A 17,490-nucleotide genomic window follows, 5' to 3' on the forward strand; every position below is an offset into this window, starting at 1 on the left:
CTGGCACATTTCACTGATTGGAGTTTCAAATCACAGTTTCTTATTTGGGTGCAGAATTTTTCTAAATATCTAAGCACCTAAATTATTGTAAAAGCAGCTGGCCACCACCATGCCTTGTAGACAGGTAGGTGAGATGGTACCAGAGAAGAGAAGGCTTCAGGTCTCTACCCTTTACTGCGTCAGAACTTGGAGCTCTATTGAGATACATGTAGGAAAGAAGAACCTTCATGGAGGGAGCAGCCATGTTGCAATGAGCTGAAAACATGGACAAAATAAAGAGCAAGTCCAGGGAGTAATGGAACGATACCCTGAAAGCATGAAGTTACAAATCTCCCAACCAAGCTGAGCCCTGAGAATGAAATAGTTCCTTTCACCAAACTGCTCTGAAAATAAGGGAAAAGACTCTGACTCACATTGAAGGTAAGGAGCATGTCTGTGTCTCTTCAGCTTAAACCATGGGGATCTCATTAAGGATCGGGACACTTTGGGCACAATCCTCAGCAGAAAGGCCCCATGCAAAGGTAATTACCAGGAATTGGGGGGGGGCCCACTATAGCCTTTTGATTTGGTCACTGAAACATCCTGTCAGGCAGATGTAGAAAGGAGATCGACCCTTACCTCAAAAGAAGTAAATTGTAGGTTGAAGTATTTGGTTTCAGTATCTGTCAGGTTGAGGCTTTGAAAGGCAAACCTGTGGCCTAGGAAACCACATACGGAATTCTGTTGCTTTGGAGCTCTGAAAATTCAACAATATAAGGAAATGTATAACCCAGATTGAGACAATTACTTTTAATTGGCTCTTTTACTGTCGAGTGCAATAACCCCCATTTTGTGTAAGTGGCCCTGGGTTAGAATGCAATCTTTCTAGAAAAAGAGCTGTTTCTAGTTCTTCAAGACTGTCTAGAGGAATTTCAAAAGTTAAAATAACATAAAACTTGCCATCTCTTGGTTTTACCATGAATGTTTCTTTATTCCAAGCACTTCTGCATATAGGTAAGCATTCTAACAAAAGTGCCGTTACAGCCCGGCACCGGGAAGCAAAGCCAGATGTTCAGAGTTGGGCAAAAGAGGTAAAGAACCAGAGCCACAACACTAGTCCAAAAGAGAGAAGAGTTCTTATAAAAGAGAAATAGAAAATAGGAACCAAAAAGATCAGATGGGGGGTGAGGGGAAGGGCCCAGGGTGTCATCTTTGATTGAAATAAAAAAAGAATACAATTCAGAGAGGAAAATATACACAAAGAAATAGATTATGATTTGAGAGAAAACTGACTTCAGTTGGATAGGGAAGATTTATTCAGATTTTAGGGAGGAAATTGGAAAGAACTGTAAAGTTAGAGTTATCCAACTTAAATACCTGTGTAGCTGGGTCTGGGGACCAAAGTAGTCCCTCTACCTCTTAGAAGTCTGTGTGTTGTTCATAAGCAGCTATCTTGAGGTGAAAGAAGAAAAATGGGGGCATGGGAGAGGGTGGAGAGTTCCATAAGCCCCCCTAATGGCCTCCCCAAGGCAGGTTTCAGCCATAAATTGCCTGCTAGACAGCCACCAATTCTGTCTCCATCTGTTCCTCAAAACTTTGCTTACAGATTCTTTTTTTTATATTCGGGTGTTTTTAAAAAAGAATCAGCTTGGAGCAAAAGTACTACATTCAAAACATTCTAAATCACAATTTGAATCTTGTTTAAAAGATGAAAAGATGAGAAGTGTAACCCTATTCACTTGTTTAGAAATAGTCGAGGCAGACGGGTGTTAAGTGTTTTACTCTTCCTTAGGTTTATTCTGTTCTCAAGTGCCATCAGGCCTCATTTAATAGTCAGTAATTGGGCTTTGAGAAGGGAGAAAAGTGGTTATTTCAAATTTTCTCCTTATGTTCTGTAGCTGCACCACTTGACATTTGCTTCCAGGGAAGTGTATGCAGTGATAACTGACTGGATATCTGCTTTATGTCTGCTTTAAGTCTGTTCAACTGGAATAAATTAGGAGGCCATCCCCATCTTTGCCATCACTATAAATTAAGGACACAGAGAAAAACTCCCTGGACCCTAGTGAAGGCATTCATGGCTTAGAGCCTAGCCTCAGAGTGGTCAGGTGGCCTGGCTCACGGGAGTAGCAGGTCCTGGTTCACAAAGCTCAGGAGCAGATATTAGGGGACCAGTTTTTGGTACCACATCTACCCCTAACTGACTGTGAGGCTTTAATCTAGTCATTGGCCTGCTCAGGGCTGCCATCCTCCTGAGCATCCAATGGGAAAAAGTAGACTAGTTTCCTCTACTTGCAAGGATGCTTGTGGATAAGAGGACAACCAAAAGTAACTGCCTTAGCTGGGGTAGAGAGAGCCGGGTCAGAGAAAGAATGTTGTGGTAGCTGACTTTATCATTTCATTGCTTAATTTTTAAAATCCTCATCTCCCTCTTCCCTGAGCTCCTGAATGGTCTGGAAATACTTTTATTTTCTTTTAAGTAAAGTTTTCATTGAAAATTTTTCTGTTTTTATTGAACAAAAAAGTCTCCACCATGTGAACACACTCAGGAAACCAAAACCTAGATATAGAAATAGGACATGGGGCACCCGGTGGCTGAGTTGGTTGGGCATCCGACTCTTGATTTTGGCTCAGGTTGTGGTCTCGGGGTTGTGAGACTGAGCCCCCATGTTGGGCTTGGTGCTCCTTGGTTAGCGGGGAGTCTGCTTCTCTCCTTCTGCCCCACCCCCAGCACATACCCATGTGCACACTCTCTCCCCTTCCCTCTCTAAGATAGATGGATGAATCTTTAAAAAAATAAATAGAAATAGGACATTACCAGCACACAAAGCCCCCTTAGGTCCTGTAAGTCCCTTCCTTTCCGAGGGTAACCTCTAACTGACTTCTAACACCATGTTTAAGTTTTGCTTGTTTGAGGGGCTTTATATATATGTGTATGTACTTTTTTAATGTGTGACTTCTTTTGTTTAATATTGATTTGTAAGATTTCTTTATGTTACTTTATGTAGTCATATTTTGTTTATTCTCAATGTTGTATAGTATTTCATGAATTAATATGCCATAGTGTGTTTATCCATTTCCTTATTGGTGGATGGTTAGATTTCCAGTTGAGGACTATTATGAACAGTGCTACCAAGAACATTCTTGAACAGCTTTTTGATGAATATATGAGTACATTTCTATTGAGTTATCTAGAAGTGGAATTGCTGAGTCACAGAACATATGTTAAGTTTTGCTTTAATAGCCACTGCCAGTTTTCCAAAGTCCAAAAGCATTTTACACTCCCACCAGTCATGTCTGAGACTTCTGTTTCTTCTACATCTTCATCAACAGTTGGTATTGTCTTTTACATTTAGCCATTGTGGAATGCTTTTGTTTTTAATTTTAATTTTCTTGATGACTAACAAAGTTGAGTATCTTTTAGTATATTTATTGGCCATTTGGATATCTTGTTTTATGAAATATCATTCAAGTCTTGAGCCTGTTTCTTCTGTTGGATTGTCTGACATTCTTATCGGTCTATAAGAGTTCTTTAAATATTATAGATACTTGTTGTGTACATGTTGCAAATATCATTTCCCATAATGTTGTCAAGTCATATTGGGGCTTGAGGCAAAAGGAAACATCAGAAATACTGATACTTATCTTTATTTAAAATTTTGATATTTTGTTTATCATGGCAGTTTTTTGCATTAATTATGATTTTTAAAAATATTGCATTAACATCTCACTTGTCTTGATTACCGAGTTTTGGGCATCCCCTTAAAAATTTGTGTCCAAGCCAAGTACTTCACTTGCTTCACCCTAGTCCTGGCTCTTATCCCATTCTGTGTCTTGTATTTTCACTCTCTATAGTGTTATTTGTTGAAAAGGAGTTCCTAATTTTTTTTAAAGATTTTATTTATTTATTTGAGAGAGAAAAGAATGAGGGGTGGGGAGGGGCAAAAGGAGAGAGAGAGAAGCAGGCTCCCCACTGAGCAGGGAGCCTGATGCTGGGCTGGATCCCAGGACCCGGAGATCATGACCTGAGCCGAAGGCGGACGCTTAATGGACCGAGCCACCCAGGCACTCCAGGAGTTCCTAATTTTAATGAGGTCCAATTATTCAAGCTTTTCTTTTATAGTTAACATCTTTTTTTAAAAAATTCTGTTTAGGACATTTTTTCTTATCTAAATTCATGAAGATATTCTCTTATGACTTCTAGAACAGTGCTGTCCAATAGAACATTCTGCAATGATGGAACTGTTCTGTAGCTGTGCTGTCCAGTGTGGTAGCTACTAGCCCCATATGGCTCTTGAGCACTTGAAATGTGGCTAGTATGTCTGATGCACTGAATTTTAAATTTTATTCACTTTTAATTAAATTAATTAATTGTGGCTAATGGCAATATAGTCTGACAGTGCTGTCCACCTGGAATAATTTTGGGGTATGGCATGATGTGAAATTTCCTTTTTTTTTTCTTTATAGATATCCAATTGACCCAGCATCATGTACTGAAAAGACTGTTAATTCCTTACTTTTATAATTAACCATTTGTTTATATGTGAATCTGGTTCTGGAATATTCATTCTTTTCTATTTGTCTGTTAGTCTGTCTTTGTGCCAATTCCATACTGTTACAATTATTATACATGATAGAAAAACTTCTTTTCTGGTGTTCCCCAAAATTGTATTGACTATTCTTAAACTTCTGTGTTTCCACATAAATTTTAGAATAACTTTTCAAATTCCACCAGAAAAAAAAAAAAAAGCCCTCCTGGGATTTTTATTGGGATTGTATCAAATCTATACATCAACATGGGAATCTTTACAATATTAAAATTTCCTACCCGTGAATATGGTATAGTCCTCCATTCATTGAAATCTTTTTAACATTTTTTTATAATGTTTCATAGTTTCATAGTTCTGTGTAGAGGTCTGGCATATCATTCATTGGATTGATTCCTTATTATTTTATATTTATTATAGTTATATGATTGGCATGTTTTAATGTCCAGTTTTTTAATTTTTATTTTTTATTAAGTTTTTAATTTTAATTGCAGTATAGTTAACATAAGTGTTATATTTGTTTCAGGTGTACATGTAGTGATTCAACAATTCTGTATATGACACAGTGTCCATCATAATAAGTATACTCTAATCCCCATCACCTATTTCACCCATCCATCCCAATCCCACCTCCCTTCTGGTAACCATCGGTTTGTTCTCTATAGTTAAGAGTCTGTTTCTTGGTTTCTCTCTCTGTGTCACTTTTCTTCTTTGCTAGTTTGTTTTGTTTCATAAATTCCACATATGAGTGAAATCATATGGTATTTCTCTTTCTCTCACTGACTTTTTTGCTTAGCATTATATTCTGCCTCCATCCAAGTTGTTTCAAATGGCAAGATTTTATTATTTTTTATGGCTGAATTATATTCCTCTGTGTGTGTGTGTGTGTGTGTGTGTGTGTGTGTGTATCACATCTTCTTTATCCATTCTTCTATTGATGGACACTTAAACTGCTTCCATAATTTGGCTATTGTAAATAATGCTGCAATAAACACAGGGGTTCATGTATCCCACTGAATTAGTGCTTTTGTATTTCTTGGGTAAATACTCAATAGTGTGATTACTGGATCATAGGATAATTTTATTTTTAACTTTTTGAAGAACCTCTATACTGTTTAGAGTGGCTACTGCAGTTTGTATTCCCACTAACAGTGCATGAGAGTTCCTTATTCTCCACATCCTCTCCAACACGTGCTGTTTCTTGTGTTTTTTTAATTTTAGCCATTCTGACAGGTAGAGGTAATATCTCATTATAGTTTTTTTTCACCCTATTGTAGTTTTGATTTGCATTTCTTTGATGATGAGTGATGTTGAGCATCTTTTCATGTGTCTTTTGGCCATCTGTATGTCTTCCTTGGAGAAATGTCTGTTTATGTCTCCTGCCTATTTTTAAATTGGATTATTTGTGTTTTGTGTTTTGAGTTTTATAAGTTATATACTTTGGATACTAACCCTTTCTCAGATATTTCATTTGCAAATATCTCCCATTCTGTAGGTTGCCTTTTAGTCTAACAAGATTGTTTCCTTCACTGTGCAGAAACTTTTTATTTTGATGTAATCCCAACTTTATTTTTCCTTCTGTTTCCCTTGACTCAGGAGACATAGTTAGAAAATGTTGCTATGGCCAATGCCAGAGAAATTACTCCCTGTGCTTTCTTCTAGAATTTTTATGGTTTCTGGTCTCACATTTAGGTCCTTAATCCATTTTGAGTTTATTTTTGTATGTGATGTAAGAAAGTGGTACAGTTTCAGGGCACCTGGGTGGCTCAGTTGGTTAAGCTTCTGCTTTTGGCTCAGGTCATGATCTCAGGGTCCTGGGACTGAGCCCCACATCAGACTCCCTGCTCAGCAGGGAATCTGCTTCTCCTTCTCTCTCTGCCCCCCACCCCAGTTGTGCTTGTGCTCTCTCTCTCTCAAATAAATAAATAAAATCTTTTTTTTTAAGTGGTACAGTTTCATTCTTTTGCATGTAGGTGTCCAATTTTCCCAATACCATTTATTGAAGATGCTGTCTTTTTCCCATTGCACATTGTTGCCTCCTTTGTCAAAGATTAATTGGCCACACAATCACAGGTTTATTTCTGGGGTCTCTATTCTGTTCCATTGACTTGTGTGTCTGTTTTTGTGCCAGTACCATACTGTTTTAATTAGTACAGCTTTGTAGTATAACTTGAAACCTGAAATTATGATACTTCCAGTTTTGTTTTTCTTTTTCAAGATTGCTTTGGCTATTTGGGGTCTTTTGTGTTTCCATACAAATTTTAGGATTCTTTGTTCTAGTTCTGTGAAAAATGCTGTTGGTATTTTGACAGGGATTGCATTAAGTCTGTACTTTGTTTTGGGTAGTATAGACATTTTAATAATATTTGTTAAAATCCATGAGCATGGAATGTCTTTCCATTTGTTTGTGTTGTCTTCAGTTTGTTTCATCAGTATTTCTTAGTTTTCAGAGGACAGGTCTTTCACCTCCTTGGTTAAATTTATTCTTAGGTATTTCATTCTCTTTGATACAATTGTAAATGGGATTGTTTTCTTCATTTCTCTTCTTCTGCTTCATTATTAGTGTATAGAAATGCAATGGATTTCTGTACATTGATTTTGTATCCTCAATTTTACTGAATTCATTTATCAGTTCTAGTAGTTTTTGGTAGAGTCTTTAGGGTTTTCTATATAGAGTATCAAGTCATCTGCAAATAGCGAAAGTTTTACTTCTTCCTTACCAATTTGGATGCCTTTTATTCCTTTTTGTGTGTGTGATCGCTGTGGCAAGGACTTCCAGTACTATGTTGAATAGAAGTGGTGAGGGACGCCTGGGTGGCTCGGTCAGTTAAACATCTGCCTTCAGCTCAGGTCTTGACTCCAGGGTCCTGGGATCGAGCCCTGCATCAGGCTCCCTGCTCAGTGCAGAGTCGGCTTCTCCCTCTCCCTCTCCCGGTCCCACTGCTCGTGCTTTCCCTCTCTCAAATAAATAAATAAAAATCTTTGGGGAAAAAAAAGGAAGTGGTGAGCGTGGACATCCTTGTCCTGATCTGAGGGGAAAAGCTCCCAATTTTTCACCATTGAGAATGATGTTAGCTGTGGGTTTTTCATATATGGCCTTTATTATGTTGAGGTATGTTCCCTCTAAACCTACTTTGTTGAGGGTGTTATCATGATGAATTTTCTATTTTGTCAGATGCTTTTTCTGCATCTATTGAAATGAGCATATGGTTTCTATGCTTTCTCATGATGATGTGATTTATCACACTGATTGATTTGCAAATATTGAACCATGCTTGTATCCCAGGAATAAACCCCACTTGATCGTGGTGAATGATTTTTTTAATGTATTGTGGGATTCGGTTTGCTAATATTTTGTTGAGGATTTTCGCATCTGTGTTCATCAGGGATGATGGCCTGTAGTTCTCTTTTTTTTGTAGTGTTTTTATCTGGTTTTGGGGTCGGGGTAATGCTGGCCTTGTAGAATGAATTTGGAAGCTTTCTTTCTTCTTCTATTTTTTGGAATAGTTTGAGAAGAATAGGTATTAAGTGCTCTTTAAGTGTTTGGTAGAATTCACCTGTGAAGCCATCTTGTCCTGGTCTTTTGTTTGTTGAGAGTTTTTTGATGACTGATTCAACTTCATTGTTGGTAATCTGTCTGTTCAAATTTTCTATTCTTCCTGATTCAGTTTTGGGAGGTTATATGTTTCTAGGAATTTACCTATTTCTTCTAGGTTGTCCAATTTGTTGGGATATAATTTTTCATAATATTCTCTTATAATCCCTTGTATTTCTGTGGTGTCAGTTGTTATGTCTCCTTTTTCTTTTCTGATTTTGTTTATTTGAGTCCTCTCTTCTTTTTTAAATTTATTTATTTATTTATTTATTTATTCATTTATTTATTTTTTTGGATGAGTCTGGCTAGAGGCTTATCAAGTTTGTTGATCTTTTTTTTTTCAGAGTTTTATTGTATTGCACTAAAGGAACAGCAGGACGGTTATACAATGTTCTCTCTCATTCAGTTTTGAAAATCTAAAGTACTTGCAAATTCTTAAGAATACCCTTACCACCAGATTAGAACAGTTAAGTATAATAACCAATTTCTTTATAAGTGATATCTTACAAATTAAAACACATTTATAATAGCTTTAAATGCCTTCTTCACAAGTAAATCAGCATATAATTTTATATCATGTTCACTTATGCTTAAGAATTAAAGCAAGTATATTACTCTGATGGAAATATGGGAAATCTCTCATTCATATGTAATATACAGGGATAATATTCAAGTTGGAGGGAAAAAAATCCCACTCTTCTCATTTTGTAAATATGTCCATATATAATCACATACATGATAAATGAGAAAACCCATGAAGTTTCCCACGAGTCAGATATATATTTTCAGTTCATCAGAAGCACCTGATATCTACAGCTAATTTATGTTAGATGGCATTTCAATAAAACCAAAATGAGCCCTACAAGTTCCTATATATAACAAAAGCTTCTGATGGACTAAGGATAGTCAATAATTAATGCAGTCATTCAAGGGATTATGGCTGTTCCTTAAGGAGTGCAAGTTCAAACCTGTCAACACCAGAGGTAATCATTTTATATTAATTTATACATAATTCCACTGAAATTCTTTATCCAAGTATAACATATGGAAACAGTCTTTCCACAAGCAAAAAATGTGGAAACATTTAAAAAATAAGGAGTCATTTTTTTAAAGTAACAGATCAGATTCCATAGGCTACTCTTGGAAACAGGATCTTGCTGGATAGAATCCCTACATTTGGTGGCTTTTTGCATGCACTTTGGACCAATTCTTCTGTGTGTTGTTCTAAGAGCTCACCAAAACATAGATCATGCTGTATAGGTAGTAAAAAAATGCTAGAAGATAAAAAGCTAATTTGCACCAGCCTTCTTTCTGACAATACGCTAAAATGTCTGCATTCATGATGGTCGTAGGGTCATAGAGTTCTGGTCCACTCATCACTGGTCTACTCATATACCTCCAAATATGATATGCCAAGAGGGGCATATTGAGACCCAGTGTAAGCCACTCTGCTGCACAAAGAAACATGACACAGAAGAAAGCATGGATAAGGTACTCTGGAAGTACAAGAGGATTCAGGGTATTACACTAGTCTATAGGATTCCTGTAATCAGTCTTCAGTTCATCAAATGCTATAATGTGCCAGATGGTGAAGAAGATGAGAGCGGCAGTGAGCAGCAGTGCCAGCATGTAGCAGAAGGCCGCGAACGTGAACGCCATGGCCGGGAAGGAGGGACAGGCAGCGGCTCTGGTGCCACTGGAGAAAGGCGGCGCAGCGCCCTCTCAAGTTTGTTGATCTTTTCAAAGAACCTGCTCCTGGTTTCATTGATCTGTTCTGTTGCTGTCATTGTTTCAGTTTTAATTTTATTTGTTTCTGATCTAATCTTTATTAGTTCCTTCCTTCTACTCGTTTGGGGTTTTGTTTGTTCTTCTTTTTGTAGCTCCTTTAGATTTAAGATTAGGTTGTTTATTTGAGATTTTTCTTGAGGTAGGCCTGTATTGCTATAAACTTCCCCCTTAGAACAGCCTTGGCTGCATCCCAAAGATTTTGACCATTGTGTGCTCATTTTCATTGGCCTCCATATACTTTTTTATTTCCTCTTTGATTTCTTGGTTGACCAAGAGTCAGTAGTCGGTAGTTAGTAGCACGTTATTTAACATCCATGTATTTGTGCTCTTTCCATATTTTTTCTTGTGGTTGATTTCCAGTTTCATAGCATTGTGATCAGAAAAGATGTATGGTATGATTTTGCTCCTTTTGAATTTATTGAAACAGTTTGTGGCTTAATATGTGGTCTGTTCTGGAGGATGCTCTGTGTGCACTTGAAAAGAATGTGTATTTGGGCACCTGGGTGACTCAGTCAGTTAACCGTGGACTCTTGACTTCAGCTCAGGTCATGATCTCAGGGTTGTGAGATTGAACCCAGCACTGGGCTCTGTGCTGGGCATGGAGCCTGCTGAAGATTCTTTCTTTCTCTCCTCTGCCCCTCCCCACTCTCTAAAAAAGAAAAAAGAAAAACAGAGAGAGAAAAGAATGTGTATTCTGTTATTTTAGGATGGAATGTTCTGAATGTATCTGTTAGATCCATCTGGTCCAATGTGTCATTCAAAGTTTCCTTGTTGATTTTCTGTTTGGATGATCTGTCCATTGATGTAAGTGGGATGTTAAAGTACCCTACTATTATTATATTACTATCAATTAATTCCTTTATGTTTGTTGTTAATTGGGTGCTCCCATAAATATTTACAATTGTTATATTTTCTTGTTGAATTTTCCCCTGTATTATTAAATAGTGTCTTTCTTCATCTCTTGTTATAGTTTTTGTTTTAAAATCTGTTTTGTTCTGGGGCGCCTGGGTGGCTCAGATGGTTAAGCATCTGCCTTCAGCTCAGGTCATGATCCCAGGGTCCTGGGATCGAGTCCCGCATCGGGCTCCCTGCTCCTTGGGAGCCTGCTTCTCCCTCTGCCTCTCTCTGTCTCTCATGAATAAATAAATAAAATCTTTTTTAAAAAAATCTATTGTTCAGTATAAGTATCGCTGCCTTGGCTTTCTTTGACATCCATTTGCATTACAAATGTTTGTCTATCCCCTCATTTAATCTGTGTGTATCTTTAGGTCTGAAATGAGTCTTTTGTAGGCAGCATAATCTATACTGGTTTTGGTTTTTATCCATTCCATCACCCTATGTCTTTTGACTGGAGTGTTTAATCCATTTACATTCAAAGTAATTATTTGGTAGATATGTATTTATTGCCACTTTTAAGTTTTTATTTTAATTCCAGTTATTTAACATACAGAGTTTATTTGTTGCCATTTTGGTACTTGTTTTGTGGTTGTTTTTGTAGTTCTTCTCTGATCCTTTTCTTGCTCTTTCATGGTTTGCTGTCTTTCTTTAGTGATATACTTGGATTCCTTTCTCTTTGTTTTTAATCTATTGTTTTTGATTTGTGGTTATCATTAGGTTTGTATATAACATTTTCCGCATATAGCAGTCTATATTAAGTTGAGGGTTGCTTAAGCAAGTTAGGTCGTGAGTGTCAGCACTGTGCTGGTTCCTGCAAAGGGCTGTGTGTTTATGCTGGGGAGCAGGGGAGAGAGATGGCCCTTGCTAACTCCTTTGTTCCTGGAGAAGTCCCTCTGTGTGATCCCTGCTCCTTAGGACACACTTTGAAATGAGTAAACTACTCCCCCTCCCCTATGCCCCAGGCGTTTTGCAAACTGCTACTTTATACTGTATACTATATTCTCCCCTTCCCTTGTTTGTCATGTGGTTTCTTTTCTTTTCTTTTTTTCCACACACAGGCAAAATTGGCTTATATATTCTTATGGGTACATACATAGGTGTAAAACTTCAATGAAAGTAAGGGAATGATTAACACAAAATATGATTTGATGGTTATCTCTGGATTTGGGGAGGAAGGGAATGCAAGCAGGGAGAAAGGGAATTTCTAATGCTCTGTTTCCTAACCTGTGTGATGAAGACATAGTGCTGATTATTCTTTGAATAATTTGTAGATATAATTTGATGAAATTTTAATGTGATTAGCATGATATTTTATTTTTAAAAATTTTAGCATGATTTTTTGGAACTTAAACTTGTAAGCACCTTATACACCTTCCCTTACTTGACCATCTAATTAATACCCTTGAGATTTTTCTTTTAGAGTATCATAAAATGATATTCTTTTTTTTCTTTTTTTCTTTCATAAAACCTACAATTTGTAATCATATATTTACTTGGATGTTTAGATGTTTTACTATCCATTTCTCCCACTAAGCTGCATGTTCCCTGAGAGCTCAAACCATGTCTGTTTTGCTTACCACTGTGAGATTCAAAATGATTTCTTCTACATGAAGTTGCATATGGTTGAATTCTAGGGTTTTGAGAACTTTTCCATCCACAGATATGAGTTTTGCCAAAAGTTGGAGGCGGAGGCTTTGCTAAAGCAGTTATGCAACCACTCAAATAAGTAAGGTAACGTACAAATAGATCAGCACAATACATGATACATGGTGAGTACTCAATACATATCAGTACATGCTGGTATTGGTGTCAGTTCTGCATCTTTTTATTTAACTCTAGTGGTTGTCTAAGTCAATTTCATTCAAATTTGTTCATCAGGGGCACTAGTTATGTTGTAGTCACTCTTTCTTGCTGTCCAGGTATATAAATGTAAACTATTTTGCCAATTCATGAATAGTGGTTGTAGCATCAACAGCTGAAAACCAGGCAAGTCCAATAAGGTTGAGTGTAACTGTAGTTTTCCTAGTGGAAAGAAAGATCCATAGATTCGGGTTAGAGGTTGAGAGATGAAGCACTCATTTGCTAATTCTAATTCTCAATCACAAGTATCTTGGAATGGTTTGTTTCACTATTTTAGAGATAGGGTAACATCTAAAGTCTTCTATCAGGGCAAGTCCCCATTAAAAAAATAAGAAATTACACTAACAACAAATAAAGGGACAACTTTATAAAATGGATTAGGACCCAAGAGTTGGTGGGGAGATAAATTTAATGGTATTAAATTAGGTAACTGGTATTCCAGATAACCAGTTAGCAAAAAAGATTTTCTCCTCAATGTTTTCATAGTTGCTTGCTTAAAGATCTCTAAACTAGCATGTAAGGAACAATACTTGTTGTAATGAGATAAAATGAATAATAAATAGCAGAGCACAGACAAATAATTTATGACACTTCTGCTTTTGATATATATACACCATTTTAAAAAAATCATCTATTCATTGTGAGAAGCATGCTAACATCAGGGATGGTAACATGAAAGAATGGTCAATGGCAATTGTAAGAATTGTTGATTGAAAATTGAGAAAAAATTCTTCTTTCACAGATGTTAAAATATGATAAAAATTTGTATATTAGAATCAATAAAATAAGGCATAAATACATATAAATACTAGTCTCTGATATTTAATATATTTCTTAGTGTGGATAGTAGCCAAAACATTTGAAAGCTAATGCTCTAGAAAATGTATTTTCTGGGCGCCTGGGTGGCTCAGTCGTTGGGCGTCTGCCTTCGGCTCAGGTCATGATCCCAGGGTGCTGGGATCAAGCCCCGCATCGGGCTTCCTGCTCAGCGGGAAGCCTGCTTCTCCCTCTCCCATTCCCCCTGCTTGTGTTCCCTCTCTCGCTGTGTCTGTCTCTGTCAAATAAATAAATAAAATAAAATCTTAAAAAAAAAAAAGAAAATGTATTTTCTGTTCCTTAGATTAGAGTTGTATGGAATATTGCAAAATCATACACATTATCAGACTGTGAAATCACAGTGTCTATAAGAAATTTTTTTGTAAATTAAAACTAAAATAACATTTCTAAAATTGACACAAAAAATTACACATATATTATGAAGTTGTCAGTCAAATTATAAATCAAATCAACATAAAACATTCACTGACCATGAAATGTGACAGCTAGATGAGACTGTGTACATAATACTTGGATCAGTGAAAACTTTATCCGCCAAGCATGAAGAAATTGGACAGACATGTGGATTTCTCAGAATCACAGACTCTTGGAAAAAATATATCAGATTTTTCTGTAAGGTATGTAATTCATTGCCAGTTGTGTGTAAGCGGTTTTGAAAAACTTCCAATTATTAAAATTTGAAAATAATAATAATATAACCATAGAAGCTTTCAGTAAGAGTTGCTTAAGTTGTTCTAGAAAACACTGCTATTTTTTGTTTCTGCAAATTGAAATGCAGAACCGAACAGATTGATAAATTTATAAACATCTTGAAAAGAGTTGTAGAGAGGAACTGGAGCCACTTGGATGCCATTTGGTTCTCGCTTGTCACATACCACTCCTCCTTTTTCTAGTTCTTGGAAAACATATTTTATTGGAACAGTGTGAGCTGGCAGCCGTGATCCACTATGTGGGGTGGAGTAATTATGTTTACAAATGGTTTCTTGGTATCTGCTTTATCATTGTTATAGTAATGCTTGATCAAGTATTCCAGATAACCAGTTAGCAAAAAAGATTTTCTCCTCAATGTTTTCATAGTTGCTTGCTTAAAGATCTCTAAACTAGCATGTAAGGAACAGACCAACAAAATGGGAGGGTTTGAAATTCGAAATCCACTGACCCCAGAGATTAACTGCAGTTTGTTATCCACCTTAAATTAGGTGCTGAGTTCATGGCCAAACCATCCCACTAATGCAGGTTTAATTGTATGGGCATGCTTTTCATGGACAAAGGCACCAGTAAGACCTCTTGCTCCTGAGTTTAAATACTTGTAGGAGTACCAGCAGGCAAAATCAACTCCCCAGTCATGTAAGTGGAGTTCAACATTTCCAACTGCATGTGCTAGATCAAAGCCAACGAAACAACCCTTTGCCTGTCCAGCTCTTGTGATGGCAAATATATTAAAGAGCTGTTCAGTGTAAAAATGCAGCCCACTGAACAGGATCATTGCAATTGAGTCTCCTTCCTTCTCAATTACTTCAAGGATATCCTCTATTCTCAATGTTTTCTTCCCCCTCTCTTGGCTTTATCATCCACACACTTTTCTCAGTGTTAAGACCATGAAGTTGAAGATGTGACTCAATAGCATAATGATCTGAAGGGAAGGCTTTGGCTTCCAGAATTTTATACCGTTTTGGTATAGGCTTAAAAAAGGATAACAGTAGAAGATATAAATTAGCAGTTAAACCATTCATTAGGACCTATTTCTTTCTCATTGGGCTCCTACGATGTCATTCATAAGGCCTAAAATAGTCTCATCTCCTGTAATCCAAGGATGTTTTCCTAGGCCATGTCTTGTGGTTTCTTTAAGGGTGGGTACTCAGCTTCCTATCACCCTCCAGGCTCTCCCAGAACCAGCCACTGATTTTTAAAATTCCAGGTTTTAAGTCCCACTGATTGTAAGACCTTATGAAATTTGGCCCCTCCCTTTCAAAACCAAATGTTATGGGGATTTGTCTTCCCTTTGTGGGTGCTCTGGTGTGATAGTCTATTTCTCTCCCTTCTCCATTCCCAAGGCCCACCCCCCACATCCAGCTGATAGCAGAGGTCCATTTTGCTCCCCACCATGTCTCTGTCCATCCTACCCTCTCAATGTGGCCTCTTCTTTACCTTTTGTTGTAGAGTTGTTCTGCCAGTCTTCAGGTTGTTTTCTGGGTTATTTATGCTGATGTGAGTGTTACCTAGTTGTATCCATGGACCAAGGTGAGCTTAGGGTCTTCTTACTCCCTCCTATCTTCCCAGCCTCCTGTAGTAAGTTTTAAAATCTAGAAGTATAAGTCCTTCAGCTTTGTTTTTCCTTCTCAAGATTATTTTGGCTGTTTGAGTCCCTTGATATTCCATGTGAATTTTAGGATGATGTTTTTCTATTTCTGCCAAAACATCATTGGGTTTTTGGTAGGGCTTGCATTGAATCTGTAGATCACCTTAGGTAGTATTGACATTTTAACAATATTAAGTTTTCTAATCCATGAACATGGGATATGTTTCCATTTATTTATGTCTTCTTTAATTTCTTTCAGCAGTGTTTGTAGTTTTCATTTTTTAAAATTTAAATTCAATTAATTAACATATAGTGTATTATTAGTTTCAGAGGTAGAGTTCAGTGATTCATCAGTTGTATATAACACCCAGTGCTCATTACATCACATGCCCTCCTTAATGCCCATTACCCTGTTATCCCATCCTGCCCCCCCCCCTCCAGCAACCCTCAGTTTGTTTCCTATGATTAAGAGTCTCTTATAGTTTGTGTCCCTCTCTGATTATGTCTTATTTCATTTTACCCTCCCTTCTTCTATGCTCCTCTGTTTTGTTTCTTAAATTCTACATATGAATGAGATCATATGATAATTATCTTTCTCTGATTGACTTATTTCACTTAGGATAATACCCTCTAGTTCCATCCATGTCATTGCAAATGGCGATTTCATTTTTTTTTAATGGCTGAGTAGTATTCCATTGTGTGTGTGTGTGTGTGTGTGTATATATATATATATATATATATATATATATATATATACACACTACATCCTCTTTAGCCATTCATCTGTCAATGGATATCTGGGTTCTTTCCGTAGTTTGACTATTTGGACATTGCTGCTATAAACATTGGGGTGCAGGTACCCCTTCGGATCACTACATTTGTATCTTTGGGGTACATACCTAGTAAAGCAATTGCTAGGTCATAGGGTAGCTCTATTTTTAACATCTTGAGGAACCTCCATACTGTTTTCCAGAGTGGCTGCACCAGCTTGCATTCCCACCAACAATGTAGGAGGGTTCCCCTTTCTCTACATCTTCGCCAACATCTGCCATTTCCTGACTTGCTGATTGTAGCCATTCTGACCGGTGTGAGGTGGTATCTCATTGTGGTTTTGATTTGTATTTCCCTGATGCCGAGTGATGTTGAGCATTTTTTCATGTGTCTCATGTCTTCTTTGGAGAAATGTCTGTTCATGTCTTCTGCCTATTTTTTGACTGGATTATTTGTTCTTTGGGTGTTGAGTTTCATAAGTTCTTTATAGATTTTAGATACTAGCCCTTTATCTGATGAGACATTTGCAAATATCTTCTCCAGTTCTGTAGGTTGTTTCTTGGTTTTGTCAACTGTTTCCTTTGCTATGCAAAAAATTTTTGTCTTGATGAAGTCCCAATAGCTCATTTTTGCCTTTGTTTCCCTTGCCTTTGGAGACATGTCTAGCCAGAAGTTGCTGTGGCCGAGGTCGAAGAGGTTGCTGCCTGTGTTCTCCTCTAGGATTTTGTTGGATCCCTGTCTCACATTTAGGTCTTTCATCCATTTTGAGTCTATTTTTGCATATGGTGTAAGGAAATGTTCCACTTTCATTCTTCTGCATGTGACTGTCCAATTTTCCCAACACCATTTGTTGAAGAGACTGTCTTTTTTCCATTGGATATTCTTTCCTGCTTTGTCGAAGATTAGTTGACCATAGA

At 37.1% G+C, this 17,490-nt stretch overlaps 1 protein-coding gene and 2 pseudogenes across 1 annotated transcript in view; 1 reads left to right on the top strand and 2 right to left on the bottom strand.

Moving 5' to 3' along the window:
• ASIP (agouti signaling protein) overlaps nt 1-17,490 on the top strand; it is a 56,582-nt gene that overhangs the window by 1,920 nt on the left and 37,172 nt on the right. The gene's annotated exons all lie outside the window — the stretch shown is intronic.
• On the bottom strand, nt 9,136-9,837 carry LOC118527631 (protein cornichon homolog 1 pseudogene; annotated as a pseudogene).
• Nucleotides 14,238-15,621, bottom strand: LOC118527609 (kynureninase pseudogene; annotated as a pseudogene).

This window comes from Halichoerus grypus, chromosome 10, assembly GCF_964656455.1.
Source record: "Halichoerus grypus chromosome 10, mHalGry1.hap1.1, whole genome shotgun sequence".
NCBI classification, from domain to species: Eukaryota; Metazoa; Chordata; class Mammalia; order Carnivora; family Phocidae; genus Halichoerus; species Halichoerus grypus.